Raw genomic sequence first — 16992 nt, forward strand, 5'->3', positions numbered from 1 at the left:
TGTGATTCATGTCAAAATACCTATGAGATTTTTCCATTATATAGAACAAATAATATCAAAATTTATATGTAACCACAAAGATCATGAGTTGCCAAAATAATCTTGAAAAAGAGTATTAAATGTAATGGTGTAAAGTTCTCTGATGTTAAACACTCCTACAAAGCTTTAGTAAATAAAACAACATGATACTGGCTCAGAAACAGACACAAATCAATAGAAGAGAATAGAGCACCCAGATATAATCCCTCACACCTATGATCAATTAACCCATGAAAAAGAAATCTAGAGTATAAAATGATCATGAAATTGTTATACTTTTTCTGTAGAGGTTTTACACAAATTTCACTTTAAATTCCAAAACTTTAAAATTATTTTATTTTTTTTTTGCATTATTGATTCCATGTTCACAAATCAAGTATAAATTTGTGTACAAAAGTATGGAGATTGGTTTTATTTCATAGACCCCAAAATTAAATTATTTAAAAAGATTTTGTGGGGAAAATATTTCCACATCACACTATAAAAATAAGCAACATTTATGTTTCATTTTAACTGGATGAATGAGAAGTAAACACAGGTGGAATGTTACACTTGGGTTGCTAGGAGACCAGTCGTTTTATGATGCCACAGCTACTCAGGTTGAGAACCATTGTGATGGCCTAGCAGTTTATCTGTGCATTCCTGCCAAAGCAGCATTTGAAGTTGCAGTGCTCAAAATCATGCAGATTAGAAAAGTAACTGTAGAAAAAGTTATTTGAGATGACACATGTTTCTTCAGAATTTCAAGATGTGTCTCATAAAGATGGACCAACTGTTTCAGGTAACTCTGGTAGATATCTATTGTGTGATCAAACATTCTCTGAGGACTTGGACTTGAGGTCTGTGATTGAAGAAAATGCTTTCCAGAGTTTGTCTGAAGAATCTTTGATAAAAAGACCATGTTACACACATTGTGTCTCTGAACCAGATGAAGATAATTATTTTCGTTCTCTGACATTTCCAAGAAATCTCTGGAAAATGGCTAGGAGTAACCAATATAAATCCATCTGGTGGGATGATAATGGACCTTCCATCGTGATTGATGAAGATATCTTTAAGAAGGTAGTTTTGGAAAGAAAGGCCTCTTTCAGAATATTTGAAACTGGAAGTATGAAAAGTTTAGTTAGACAGCTTAACCTTTATGGGTTTAGTAAATTGCGGCAGAATTTCAAAGATCTGCTTGTCTAGCTGACTTTCTGGCAGAAGAAAAAGAAGTCTCTGTTTTAAGCAAGGTATTCAGAAATTTTAGTAACCACTTGGTAACATATATGAAAGTTTATGTTGTACATCAATCAATGGTAATATATATTTAAAGCTAGATTTTGAAAATTGAATAAAATTACCAAGTCTTAAATTCTTTATTTTTTTCTAAAATTGGGGACAGTGCCATAAGTATTCAAGATTCAGAGAAACTTTGCTTGCAATTATGAATCTTATCAGAAATATATATAAAGGTATTTAAAGCTGCTTATGAAAAGTGGCATTCACCGTTACTGCAAATGGTAACTTCTTTAATTTGATGACTATACTACTTAAAAGTGTATTTTACAAATAAGGAAATTTAAAAAATAGTCAGCAATGTTCATATTTTGATGATATTTTCTTTCAATTGTAAACGTGAAATCTGATGTTTTATACGTTAGGCTTATTGTAGTCTTGTATTTTGGTTTAAAATATTACTAAAATTTTTCTCTTTTTTTGTAGCAACAGTTCTACCATAATTCAAATTTTAAACGAGTCTTTCCCCAGCTTTTAATCAGAATAAGAAGAAGAGTTGGGATTAAAAATGCCTCTCTGTTATCTTCATTGGCTGAAGATTTCAACAAGAAGCACTTTATAGCAGGGGGTAATGTGGATAAACATAATTCTGCTTTTGTGACTGACACTAGTGGAGAAAGTGCATTTTTACCTGTTGCAAAATTAAATATGCCTCTAATTAGAAAGCCCCCTACTAGACAAATAAATGGTGATAAAAATACCCCGATCAGCGGTGATTTTTCTGCTCAATCATCCAGGTCAGTTAGACCACCAGAACAAATTGCAGTGGATCAGCATGCTATTTTAAATCAGTTGAACCTTGCCCACAGGCACACTCAAAGCAGATACACTGAAGCAAATGACCATATTATGAACTCATTAAAACTACAAATTCTACATCTCAGTACAGCATCTTGTCTCCCATGCAGAGTAATTATTTTGGACTGATGGTGGAGACTTCTGTTTTTCCAAATGGATATCACAACATATCTGCCAAAGAAGGTCGTTCTTCTAAACTTCAACCAGGGAGCAACGCACGGTTTCCAGTGAGAGTGACAGCTGATACATCAGCTACCTCTCTTACAAGGCCAACTCATCAGCCAACTTCACTTTATGAAAGTCATCCTAATTACAAGGGATCTACCAGAGGACTACCAGTTTATGCAGGATTACAAAGATTAAAATTGATGTTGGCAAATGTTGACAAATATCTGCAATTTTCTTATTTGAACAAGAAACATAGATGTGTACCTGTATTTACCTTATATTTTTTTTAAATTACGTTAAGTGTTAAATGGGAGACAAAGTTAACATTTACAGTTAAAATGAGACACTTGATATGATCATTTGATGGAACAATATGGGAGTAAATTTAAATACTGTCTTGTAAGGAGGAAGAGAAAATGGAAGAATTTGGAAAAAGACTAAAACATGGAGAGGGGGAAAAGCACTAAGTAGTTTCTTGTTCACCCTGAAAAGTATGAAAAGTGTTGTTAGGATAAGCTGGAACAGGAGATAAATGCAGGAACCGGCCCAGGGATCATGGTCTCTATTATGTCATTCCTGGAATCATGAAGGTCACATGATGTAGTCTCAGATGGCACATCCAGCATGTGGTAGAATTTAAGAAGTAATTTTATCTATGGTCTTCTTTGTGCTGTTTTCAAAGCATTAAAATTGGTGCTTTCATTTCCTGCCCTCAAGAGTCTACATTATATTTTCAAGTCAATACTTTATGTTGCTTTTATGTTCAAGCCAAAGACAAGCTTACATCCTCAGGGTGGCACTTAATGCCTTTCCAAATCTAAGCCCATGAATCATCTTGGTTTAGTCATTTCTTTATAAATCTGGAATCTCTCTACCTTGGTATATCTTTATGTTTCACTGTATGTGGAAATATATCCAGGCAAACGATTGTCAACTATGTTAGCTTCAACCTCACCACATATACTCCAGCTCATCCTTGGACTTTGGGTGTCCTCCTTTCATCTACTTAGACTTTCCCAGTCTCAGCACAGAAACCACCTCCTCCTGATGTTTTCTGTCTATCCCCCTTTCCTTGTCTAACTTGGATACCAGTACAGTATGCACAGCACATGTCACAGGATGCATTTTTGTATTAAGTGAATAAAAAACACATGTTGACTTTAAGCAAAATCTACTTTATTGAAACAACAAAACTCTCATAGTTTTCAAACTATTTCATTATGGTCTTTACTCTTCACCACAAACTAGATCTTTCATATCCCAAGGACTAGTCACTCAAGACAGTAAGTGGAGGTAGGTACAGGAGACAAAGTAATATTTACTTCTTAATTCATGTCTCCAGAGGCATAAAGCAATCTGTTCTCATTTGCTGGAGTTTTTCCTGTGTCTTCATCACCCACCCAACACAAAACAGCTGATTCTCTTCCCCATACCAATAAGTATACTGACTTATGATTAATTTACATCTTAGAATGAGAGCTTTTTCCAGAAGAGACAGTGACATTGCAAACATTTAATGTAGGTTTATACACCCTACATAACTTGTGCCCCTTCTAACCTTCACAAAGGAAGTATCTAAGTGGTACTATCCCCTTGGTTGGGGTTCTCGTATTCAGTAACCAAATTGCAATCTAAAATATGTGGACTAGTAGGAGGTGAGGGTGGTGGAATTAAAAATTTGTCCAACTGCAAGAATACCAAATTTATACAGATATTAGGAAATATAAAATATTCATGGACGTCTTTGATGGTTTCCCATTAATTTAAAATAAAAGGTGAAGCATATTCAGAATGTGAAATACCCTGAAATGCTGGGAAAATAGTAGGCAATTTCAGGGACCCTAAGGCTTCTACTCACAATGATGCAGCTAGTGTCATCTGATAAGACCGTAATGGCAACATTGAGTCCTGAAAATTTGTCTCCATTTGTGAAGAAAGCCTTTGATAATCTGGAGAATGGGCAAATTGACCAGTGTAACCTCTAACAACATCCCATAAATATGACCTTCACCAAGAGAATAAAAGAGCCCACTTGCAGCAGGAGAATTGTGTCTGGACAGCAGTAGTGTTTCCTACAACAGAAACATCAAGTTTTTAAGTTTGTCAGCTCAAATCTGATGGTGGCTATGTTGTTGCTTACATTAGCAGTCTGGGGTTCAGATGGGCTGGTTCAGCAGCTTGTTTCCAGCTCTCTTATCACACAGTGGGTCTTACCTTGATCATCTTAACAAGGTTCTATACTGATAAGTCAAAAACTACAGTTTACTTTCAAAATTAGAAATTCTAAGGAAGAATATTATTTGTTTGTCCATCTGTAGTTTTCTACCTGGGAAAAGCTAGACTATTGGCAAAAGTACAAAAGTTGGCTGATGCTTTGAAAATTATACTCTGAGCTCTGCCCACTGAATTCTTCCCACTAAATACTACAAATCTCTCTACCACTGTGTGTGTGTGTGTGTGAAGATGGATTGTTAAGCAGTAACTACGTTTGTCTTATTTGAGTCATCAGTGAATTTTTCCTCTGCACCTGTCAGAATGTCTGTGAATTAAGAGTTTCATTGAGTCACCAGATTGTCTTCAGATTAGGGAGAGGTAGATTATATTTTTCCCTGTATACTAATTGTTACCTGTTCATTGAATCCAGAGCTGATGCTAGGGCCAAGCCACTGAATCCTTGAATTGGACTGAGGCATATACATTCTGCAGTCCCCAGAGCCCAGCACTGGACTGTGTCTTCTTTTTAATTTAAACTTATGTCTAAGTTTTTTTCTTTTAATTCTCATTGTTGACACAACTTACTTTGGCTTTGAACACCCGTTGACTAGTTTATAGGGACTGGAACACTGACTTATTCCCGTTCACCTTGAAATTGCAATAAACTTTTTTCTTTGTATTACCTGGAATAGAGTGAGCATAGTCATCATTTTGAGAGCAGTCCTCAGTCCTAATAATGCAGAAATTTGCACTTCTTTGCCCAGCACTTGAGCAAGAATATTTGTTGTGTATCTGAGGGATTATCCTCACATACCCTAATGCAACCATGAGAAAACACCACATTGTTATTGAAAATCAAGACTTTGTCAGTATTGCATTCCCATTGCAAAACAGTTAAGAATTGTAGGAGTTATGAGATTTAACCATGCTGAGATTTTTTGCAACCTAGCATGTTCATTTCCTACAGATGCTGTCGGGGAGTTGAGACCATTGGTCACAGACATTGAACTTTATCACTCACAACAAGAGCAGCCAGTTTTAAATTTGTATCCATTCCCTAATCTCAGATGAATACACAGAGTGAAATTTTGATGCCTACAGAAGCAGTGGGCTAAGATGAAGAAAACTTAAAGCATGGTAAGACCCTAATTTTATTAGTATCTTTATGTATAATTTATTTGAATAATTTATTTATTAGTATATTTACCTATGATAAGTATATCTTGACTCAAGTTTACTTGCTGCAAAACGAATCATGAAAAATGACATGGAAAACCATGATCATTAAATTTCCATTTTTACTAACGCTTTTATTGACATATAATTGGCATAAAAGATTGTGTGAGTTTAGGTGCACAGGATAGGGATTTGATTTATAAGTATTAAGAAATAAATATCATAGCAAGTTTAGGGAGAATTCATTATCTAATTTAGATACAATTTTAAAGAAATACAATTTGTCTTTTGGTTGTGATGAGAAATCTTATGGTCTATCGCCTTAACAACATTCATATAGAACATAAAGCAGTAATAATTGTAATTTTCATGTTTTTACAGGGCATCCCTAGAACAGGTTTATTTTACTGCTGGAGGTTTGTAGCTTTTGAGTGCATTAATCAAATTCTCCTTTCCCAACCACTGCCTCTGTTATGTACAAATCAAATTATTTTTTCTATAAGTGTGTTTGTTTGTTTTTGAAGTGCACTTTAATCTATAACTCTGTGTTAGTTTCTCTTACATAACATAAAGTTTGCTATTTTTAATACATGTCAAACTGATCACAACAATAAATATAGTTTTGATAGTTGCTATTTAAAGATAATTCATAGTTATTGACTATTCCCCACATAGTAAATTTCTTGTCCCTGATCTTTTAATTTGCAACTGGATAATTTTCTCTCTTAATTTTCCTCAACTATTTGTTTTTCTTCACCACATTTCCCTCCTTCATGTGAGCAACCTTTTATTTTCTATATATATAACTTCTTTTCTGTTTTGTTATGTTCATTTCTTTAAATTCCAAATATGAGTAAAACTATTCTAAATTTGTCATTCTCTGTCTGACATTTTTCACCTAACATATTACCCTCTTGTTCTACCCATTTTTTGCAAATGACAAGAACTTATTCTTTTTATAGCTGAGTGATAACCCATTGGATTTTTATGTGTGTGTGTGCATATATATATATATATATATATATATATATATATATGTTTAGTGTGCATATATATATATATAAATATAGATAAATCTGTAGTTAATAGATGGGTAGATATATATACTATAAACACACATTTCTTTATCCATCATCTATTGAAAAGCAATTAATTTGCTTCTATAGCCTGGCTATTTTAAATAATGCCACAGTGAATATAGGGGTGAATTTATCTTTTCAAATTTGTGTTTATGTTTTCTTGGGATAAGTATTTAGTTATGGAAATGTTGGTTCATTTTTAATTTTTAGATAAAACTCCATACTCTTTTCCACAGAAGCAGCACAAATTTACATTCACTCAAGCAGTGCAGCAGGGTGCTTTTTCTTACATCCTCAATAATATTTATATTTGTTTCATTTTTGATCATAGGCATTCTGACAGGAGTGACATAATATCTCATTGAGTTATGGTCTTGCTTTTTTCTCATGATTAGTCATGTTGACCATTTTCATGTGTCTTTTGATTACCTTTCCCCCACTGTATATTCATTTTTTTGTAATGGGCTAAATGACCATAACTGTCTGATTTCATTTTTAGGCATTCTGTTGTGTTCCATTATTCTGTTTGTTTTATGCCACTACCATATTCATTACTGTATCTTTGTATTACAGTTAAAAATCAGGGAAAGTGTTACATCCTGTTTGTTCTTTGTCAAAGTTGTTTGTGTTTTTAGTTTGTTTGTTATCTTTACTTTTGTTTTTTTTGTGATTTCAACTCTTTTGTGTTTACATGTAAATGTAATAATTATTTTTTAAAAGTGTCTGAAAATGCCATTTTTATTTTGAAAAGCACTGAATTTAATTTGTGTATTTTCTTAGCTAGTATTGTCATTTAAACAATATTTTTCTCCTAATCAATGAACACTGTATATCCTTTCATCTGTTTTCATTATCTTCAATTTCTGTTATAAATATATTATAGTTTTTTGAGTACAGGTTTTTTACCTCCTTTTTGGTATACATTTCTTGATTTTTTTTTGTAATGCAACTGTAAATGAGACAGTTCCCTCACTTTCTGTATCTGTTAACTTGTTGTTAGTGTGTAGAAATGCAAGATTTCTGTATGTTAATTTTACATTCTGAAATTTTACCAAATGCATTGAAAAGCACTCATGGCATTGTGGTGTCTTTTTTACGATTTCTGTTTAAGTATTTCATCTGCAAAAAGATTCTTATACTCCTTTTCAGAAATACCTATATTTTATTCACTTTTATTTTGGATAGCTATGGCTAGAATTTCCAATACTATACTGAATAACAGTGGCAAGTGTGAACATTCTTGTCTTCTTCCTGCTCTTACAGTAGATGCTTTCAGCTTTTAATCAGTGAGTGTCATGTTAGCTGAGTTCTTGTCATATGCGACCTTAAATGTGTTGAGGTATGTTTCCTCATACCCATTTTGAGGAGAAATATAATCATAAATAGATACTGAATTTGTCAAAACATTTTATGAGACTTTTGAGGTTACCATATAATTTTTATTTTTCAATTTGTTAGTTTGGTTTATCATATTGAATAATTTCTGGGTGATGAATCACTTTTGCATCAGTGGGATAAAAGGGACTTAATCATACTATATAATTCTTTTAATGTTTTGTTTGCTTTGCTAATATTTATTGATGTTTTTTCATGTATGCTTATCAGTAGTATTTAAACTGTAATTTTATGAGATATTTGTTCCTGTTTTAGTAATAGTGTGATACAGAAAGGTGGGGTAGGAAACCTTCTTTCCTTTGCAAATTTTTTGAATTCTCTGAGAAGTATAGGTGATAACTCTTCTGTATATGTTTGGCAGAAGTCACCTGTGAAACTGTCAAGTCCTGGAATTTTGTTTCTTGGGAGATTTTGTTTAATTACTTATTCAATTTCATTAGTGATAATCAGTTAATATTTTCTATTTCTCATTCCATTTTGGAGATTAGATCTTTCTAGGAAATTGTCCATTTCTTCTAGGGATTCCATTTTAATTGGCATATAATTTGTTGTATCATCTTATGATGCTTTCTTTTCCGTTGACATAAGCTGTAACTTCTCATATATTTTGCAGCTTTTTAACCTGCATTCTCTTTTTTGCTCATGAGTCTCATTAAAGTTTATCAGTTTTATTTATCTTTCAAAGGCCATTATGTAGTTTCTTTAGATATTTCTACTTTTAATCTTTATTTTATGTATTTATGTTCCAAACTATCAGCTTTCTTTCTTTCTACTAACAAGTTTGTTTATTATTTTGCTATATCTTTTCTTTGTAAGATTATGTTATAAGAGATAGATATTTCTTATTTGTATAAGTGGGATTGTTTTCCTATAAGCATCCCTATTAATACTGCTGTTGCTATATCTCAAGGTCTTTGTTTTTGTTGTTATATTTCTTTTTGTATTTTTTTATTTATGCAGCAATCCATTGGTTGTTTAATGTTGTATGATTTATCCTCCACACTTTACAATTTTTCTCATGTTTTTCTTTTTAGTAAATTGCTATTCTCACAGAATCCATATGTTTCTTCACAAAACAAGGAGAAAAATAATAAAATTTACACTAAATTCTGAAAGGCACAAATTTTCAAAAATTATCCTTGAAAAATGAACAAAGCTGTGAGTATTATCCTCCCTGACTTTAGAACATACTACAAAGCTACAGTAATCAAAACATCAAAATATGTCACTAATAGAGTCACAAAGATCAATGGAACAAAATAAAGAGCCCTAAAATAAACACACACACATATGGTCAATTAGTCTACAATGAAGGAGGCAAGAGTATACAATGGAAAAAAGGCAGTCTCTTCAACAAGTAGTTTTGGGAAAACTGGAAATTACATGTAAAAGGTAAATGGAAGAGCCCTTCTTTCCATAGAATACAAAATAAAATAGAAATGGATTAATTTTCTAAATGTAAAACTTGAAACTGTACAATCTCTGAAAAAAACAGGAGCAGAAGTGCCTTTGTGATAAATCTTTGCAATATGTATTTTTGATCTATCTACTAAGTAACAAAAAAAGGAAAACTAACAATAACTTTTTAATTATACTGAGGAAAAAATAGATGTAATATGGGATACAGTGATTCCACTTCTTGTATAATTGTGAAATGCAAAACCATTTGCAGAGCAAAGGAAACCTTCAGCAGGACTTACGACAATACACAGAATAGAAGGAAGTTTCATACTATGAAACCAACAAGGTGTTAATATCCATTATGTATATATAGCATATTAAACTCATTATTTAAAAAAAAAGACCACAACTTAAAAACAGTTGAAGGATCTTCATGGAAACTTTTCAAAAACAGACATGTGGCTGATTTTCATGTACATAAAAAGAAACATAATGTTGCTATTAATTAAGAAACCATAAATCAATACCAGAATGAATTATAATCTCACAGCAACCAAAATGGCTATTAAAAAAAGTCTTCAAATGACAAACATTAATATGAATGTCAATAAAAGGGAACCCAGGTACACTGTTGGTGGAAATATAAATTGATGCATCCACTATTAAAAAACTGTGGACAGTGCTATGGAAACTAGAAATAGGAACATTATATGTAGCCACAATTCCAGTTTTTGTTATAAATCTGATTAAATTTAAAGGATATATTACCCCCAATGTTCTTAACATCTTTATTTATAATAGCCAAAGATAGAAGCACAAATCAACTGCCCATCAACAGATGATTGACAGAGATAGATGTGAGATATAAATAACATAATAAAAACTTAGTCATTGTCATATCAAAAAATAAAATTCTGCCATTTGGAACAATGTGACTGGACCCAGATAGTGTTGCATATAGCAAAATAAGTCATACAGAGAAAAACACTCTATGTTACCACTTTCATGAGGAAACTAAATGTATAAGAGAAATTATCATAAAAAAACAGAAACAGAATCATATATATATGTGTAGTGTACCAAGTAGTGGTTTCCACTGGGGACAGGGAAGAAGGATGGGGAATACAGAAATATGCAAGCTACTAATAATAAGTTAGAGAACCAACAGGGCTATATCTACAGCACAGAGAAACATTTTAATAATTTAACTGATTTTAAAGAGATTATAGGCATATATTATACTAAAATGTGCATGCATGTGGGAAAATATTGAAGAAAAAACCCAGGAAAAACAAAGTATTTTGTAGTACTCTGATATTAAGGGAGGTGATTAGTTCACTTTCTTTGCTCTTCTTATAATGTCCTTATTAGAATTTAAGATTTTAAATGTAAAAGTATATTCTTTGAGAAGAGTGTCATAAGTTTCAACTATTTCTGTCTCTCCCCTTAAATCTACAGTCAGTGAAACGATCACATCTCAAGAAAAATAACTACAACACAAAACAATACTCCAGAACACATGTGTACAGCTGAAGTTTGGTGGGCTAAAACACATAAAGTTGGCTGAACTGAGGGAAGAGCAGAGTTGGTGCCTGCGACCATAGTCCACTTACTAGGGTTTCTGAGCCCAGAGTTTCAGAGTTCTCAGTAGAATCAGGGTCTCATTGGTTCACACAGCATCAGCCTCCAACTGCACCAGTAGTCATGGTCACAGGTAACTTGGAGGGAGCCAAAATGGAGACAGAATTTCCAACCTTTTGACACTCAGAAATTCATGACACTCTCTCTACTTCCCATTCACAGTGGTGGAGACAATGTACCTTGCAACATTGGACATGGCAAAGGCAGTTGCCTGAGTTCAACTACCCATCTGTCTTTACACCTTTCCTCAATGTGTGCACTGTGTCTTAAGGGATATCAGATAAAAGGAAGGGTTCACCGGCCAAGTGACAACGGTGGCATTAACTACCAGAGAAGTCTAAGAAGTGACAATGTAAACAATCTTTTATCCAGACAGTAGCGACTAGAATGTGCCATTTTGAAATATTTTCAGAGGTAGCTCTGTTAAGCAAAACCAAAAATTGTGCAATATTGCAAACTACCAGAAAACAAAAGCAAGGACTCCAAATCCCAATCTGTTTTTTAGTGTCATCAGAGCAATAATTTACCAGGACCATGACCAATCACAGTAACATTATAGGGCACGCACACCCACAGATACACACACACAGACACTGACACAGACAAAGACACACATGCACAGGCAAATGCATACACACACACACACACACGCACACAAACATCAACACTGCAGCAAACAAATTTAAAGTCATGGAATATTGCCGTATAACTAATAGAGAATCCAAAGAGATGCCATACAAAAACTCAATACAAAAAACAAAACTCAGAAAGCAGTTTAGTGAGCTCAGGAATAAAATAAATGTTGATAATGTATACATTACCTAAGAGACTGAAACTATGAAAAACCAAACATTATTGGAGGACCACATGAACTTAATAAGTGATATGAAGAATGCAACAGAAAGTATTGGATGAAGACTCTCTTGTGGAAGAGAGATTAGCAAACTCACTAATACAAAACAAGAAATGATAGGAGAGGGCAGAGATTCAAGATATTAAAAAGTGAGGATATTCTACAATAGCCATCAGACTTCTTCAGGAAGTGCATATTAGAGTGAAATCCTGGAGGGAGAAGAAAGTTAGAAGGCAGTTGATGGTTTATTTAAAGTTGATATAGTTGATAACTTCCTTAACCTGGGTAAGGAACTGATATACAAGTCCGTGAGCCAACAAAACACCAATAACTTTAAGACAATGGGACCTTCTTCAAGATACGTCATATGCAAATTGGCAAGTCAATGACAGAGTAAAATTTTAAAACCAGCCAAGAAAAGTTATGTTAATCTACATAGAAACCCCCATCAGGCTATCAGCAGATTGCTGAGCAGAAAACATACGCCGAGGGTAATTATAAAGACATTTTCAAACTACTGAAATAAGAAATCTCCCACCCAAAAATACTCTAACTTGCACAGTTATCACTTATTTGTAAAGTGAAAATAAAGACTTTACCAGACAAAGAAACCTGAATGAGATGTAAAAAACAAAACCTAGACACCTTACAAGAGGTTCAGGAAAGAGCTATTCTAAGAAAAATAAAATGGCAAATATACGCAAAATATTGAACAAAATACTAAGCAAAGACCATGAGAATGTTTCAACTGTTTCCTTAGGTATGTTTTTAAATGCTTCTATTTTATATGATTTAAAGAGAGAAAAATATTAATTCACTTGCAATAAATATAGGTACATCAATCTGGTAACATGTTCAAAACAGAAATAGAAATAATTTGAGTCAGTATTCATAAAAGGTAAAGACTAAAATTGAAACAATATTAAAGGAAGATGCTATCAGCAGAAAAAGGACTAAATTATACATGAGATGTTTTATTTTTAATTGAAGAACAGTAGATGTACTATATTGTGTAGTTTCTGATGTACAGTATAGTGACTCCAACCACTTTTTAGATTAGATTGCATTATAAATTATTACAATAATTGTAACATACAATTATTTTAAGTTATTGCTTGTAATTCCCTGATCTATACAGATTATCCTTGATGCTTATCTCCTTTTTGTATACTACTTTTTATCTCTCAGTGTCCTACCATTAAATTGTCTTTCCCTTCCCCTTTGGTAAATATAAATTATTTCCCATATCTTTCAGTCTTGTCTATCTAATCTCTCTATCTCTCTACGATGTCTCTATCTATCTATCTATCTATCTATCTATCTATCTATCTATCAATCTAACTGTCTAGCTATATGTCTATCTATCATGTGTCTATGTATCTATCCTTCTATGTATCTACTTATCTGTCATCTATCAACAGATATCTATATATAGATGTACACATATATTTGTTATTCTTTAGATTCCACATATATATCATATTATATACTTTTGTCTTTGTCTAAGTTACTTCACTAAGCACAATATTTACTAGGTCCAATCATGATGCTGAAATAGCCATGTGTTATACTTTTTCATGGCTGAGTAATATTCCATTGCATATTTCCAGAATCATCATATCTTCTTAAGTCCATAGTCTACTGTGGACACTTGGATTGCTTCCCTGTCTTGCATATTATAAACAGTACAGTTGTGAACATTGGTTTTACTCATTTAGGGTCTCTTCTCCAGATATTTCCAAGGAGAGGTGTTAGTGTTTCATATGGTAGTTCTGTTTTAGGTGTTAAAAAAATCTGAATATTGTTTTAAAAAAAAGTTGTACAAATTTACATTCCTACCAAGTGTATACAAGTGATTTGTTTCTTCAAAGTCATCTCCAACAGTTTCTATTTTACGACTTTTTGATAATAGCCATTTGACCAATGTGAAGTGATACCTCATTGTGGTTTTGAACTGCTATTAACTAATAATTAGTAATGTTGAGCATTTTTATCACTAGCATGTTACTTATCTGTAGGTTTGCTTTGGAAAAATATTAACTCAGGTACTCTGCTCTTTTTTTGATTGGGTTTTTGTTTTTCACATTAAGTTGTGTAACCTAAATCCATGTTACATCTATTAACTTGCATCTATTATCCCCTGGTCACTTGCATTATTTGCAAATATGTTCTCCAATTACACAGGCAGTGTTTTCATTTCATTCAAATTTTCCTTATCTGTGCAGAAGTTTTCAAGTTTATTTAGGTCTCACTTGCTTATTTTTGCTTTTATTTCTTTTGCCTTAGGAGACTGAAACAAGAAAATATTCCTGTGATATATATCCTATAGTGTATCACCTTTATCCCCTTCTAGAAGTTTTATAGTATCAAGTCTTACATTTAGGTCCTTAATACACTTGGAGTTTATTTTTATATATGATGTCAGGGAATGCTCTCATTTCACTGTTTTACATGTAGATGTCCAGGTTTCCAAACACCATCCATTGACAAGACTGTCTTTTCTCCATTGTGTACTCTTTCCTCATTTATCATTTATTCAGTGCTCATAGGTGTGTGGAATTATTTCTAGGCTCTCTATCTGATTTTATTGATTATACCTCTGTGCCAATGCCATGCAGCTTTTATTACTGTAGCTTTGTACTATAGTAAGAAATCTGGGAGGTTTATTCCTCCAGATTTGTTGTCTTTACTCAAGATCACTTTGACAATTTTTAATGGTTTCATGTAAAACTTAGAGTTATTTATTTTCTGGTTCTGTGGGAAATACTACAGCTTCATAACAGGAATTGCAATAAATCTGTAGGTTTCTTTGTGCAGTTCGGCCATGTTAACAATATTAACTCTTTCAATCCAAGAGCACAAGACATCATTCCATTTTATTGAAACATTTTTAATTTCTTTGTCAATGTTTTTTAATTTTCAGTGTTTAGATCTTTCATATATGTGGTTACATTTATTCCAAGATATTCGGGAGACTGGGATTTTAAATAGTATTGCTTTCAACGTCCATTTTAGGGTATCTCATGATTAACGTGTAGAAATGCAGAGACAACTTTACATTAATATTGTACCCTGCTCCCTTGTTGAAATAACTTATTGTTGATATTAGTCTGTGTGGAGAACTTAGGACTCAATGTAAATTGTTATGTCATCAGTACTGGTGCCAACTTTGCTCTTTCTTTCCATTTTGCATTTCTTTTTCTTCTTTTTCTTTCCTTTTCCTTTCTTCTTTTACTATGGAACAGAAGTGCTGAGAGTAGGAATCCTTGTCTTATTCCCGAATTTACCCAGAAGGCTTTCAGCTTTTCCCCTAAGTATTATAAATTGTTATAAGTGACCTATAGTATGTTGAGAGATGTTCCCATTATACTCTCTTTCATGAGAGTTCTGATTATGAATGTATGTTGAATTTTGTCTAATGCTTTTTCTGTGTGTATTGACATGGTCCTGTGAATTTTGTACTTCCTTTATAAAATATGTGTCATGCTGTTTTACTTGTGTATGTTGAAACATCCCTGTGACTCTGGACGGAGTCCAACTAATCATCGTGTATAATAAATTCTATGTATTGCTGGATTAATTTGTTGATGTTTTGTTGAGAATTTTTTAATGTATATTCATCAAGGATATTGGCTTTACATTTTCATTTCTTTTTTTTGGTAGTGTCTTTGACTGGTTTTGTTATCATGTTATTAGTGGCCTCATAGAATAAATTTGGGAATTTTCCTTCCTAATACATTTTTTGAAATAGTTTAGAGGAAAGAGGTTTTAGTGAAGACATCCAGGCATTTTGTTCAAAGGATGTTTTTAAAACTATAGATTTTATTTAAATTATGCTGATTGCTCTTTTCAAGTTTTCAGTTTTCATTTTATTCAGTGTTGACAGGCTGTACTTTTAAAGAAATTTGTCCATTTCTTTAAGGTCATCCACTTAGTTGTCACGTAACTGCTCAGAGTGATTTCATAATCTTTGTTTGCATTTCTGTACTATCAGAAATTATTTCTAACATTTCATTTCTTATTTTGTTTGGGTTGACTCTGTATTTCTTTATAATCCTGGCTAAATGCTTATCAATTTGTTAATATTTTTAAGAAAAAAACTGTTGATTTTATGAATTTTTATTTAATTTTTAATTTTTATTTTATTTATTTTCAACCTAATCATTAAACTTTACTCACTCTACTGTCTTTGTGTTTTGTTTATTCTTATATCTATTTATTTTGGCTGGTTAACATTTTCCTTTGTGTGAGGTTTTTCTTTTTCCTTGTAGAAGCCCTCAATTTTTCTAAACTTCCTTCTTAGATTTGCTTTGCTGCATCCCATAAATTTGATAAATCTGTGTTTTCATTGTAATTTGTCTTCAGGTATGATTTTATTACCTCTTTGTTTTCATCATTGACCTTGTTTTATTTTATTTTTTAAAGGATGAGGTTTAATCTCATATTTGTGCTTATCTTGTTCTTCTTTCTAGAGTTGATGCATATTTCCATAATTTTATGTATGGAGAAATATTTGCTGTAATCTGTATTTGCTTAAAGTTCCTGAGGCTCAATTTATGACATAATATGTGGTTAATTCCTTAGATAACATCCTGAGCACACTTGAGAAGTTTATGTGTTCTCCTTTTCTGATGCAATGTCCAATACCTGAGTTAGGTTCAAATGATCTAATATGCCATTAATACCTCTGTTTCCTTACAGATATTCTTTTGTGATGATATGGCCATCAGAATAGTGAGTTGTTCAACACATCTACTATTATTGTTTTATAATAAATTAATTCCTTCATGTCTAATATTTCTTTTTATTCTTAGGATCTACGGTGTTGGGTCCATATATAATTTAATGAGTGTAATACTGTATTTTTATATTGATCTCTTTTTTTATATAATCTCATATTTCACTTTCACTGGGGCCCTTATTTTAAAACGTATTTTGTATGAGTTGAGC

General features: G+C 32.5%; 1 long non-coding RNA gene across 1 annotated transcript; it reads left to right on the forward strand.

Moving 5' to 3' along the window:
• Nucleotides 1–643: 643 nt before the first annotated feature.
• On the forward strand, nucleotides 644–2506 carry LOC140692968 (uncharacterized). The gene is made up of 2 exons (XR_012068614.1): nucleotides 644–820; nucleotides 2226–2506. It is a non-coding gene; the product is annotated as an uncharacterized lncRNA (long non-coding RNA).
• The last annotated feature ends 14486 nt before the right edge of the window (nucleotides 2507–16992 follow it).

The sequence above is a fragment of the Vicugna pacos genome, unplaced genomic scaffold (assembly GCF_048564905.1).
Source record: "Vicugna pacos unplaced genomic scaffold, VicPac4 scaffold_19, whole genome shotgun sequence".
Taxonomy (NCBI): domain Eukaryota; kingdom Metazoa; phylum Chordata; class Mammalia; order Artiodactyla; family Camelidae; genus Vicugna; species Vicugna pacos.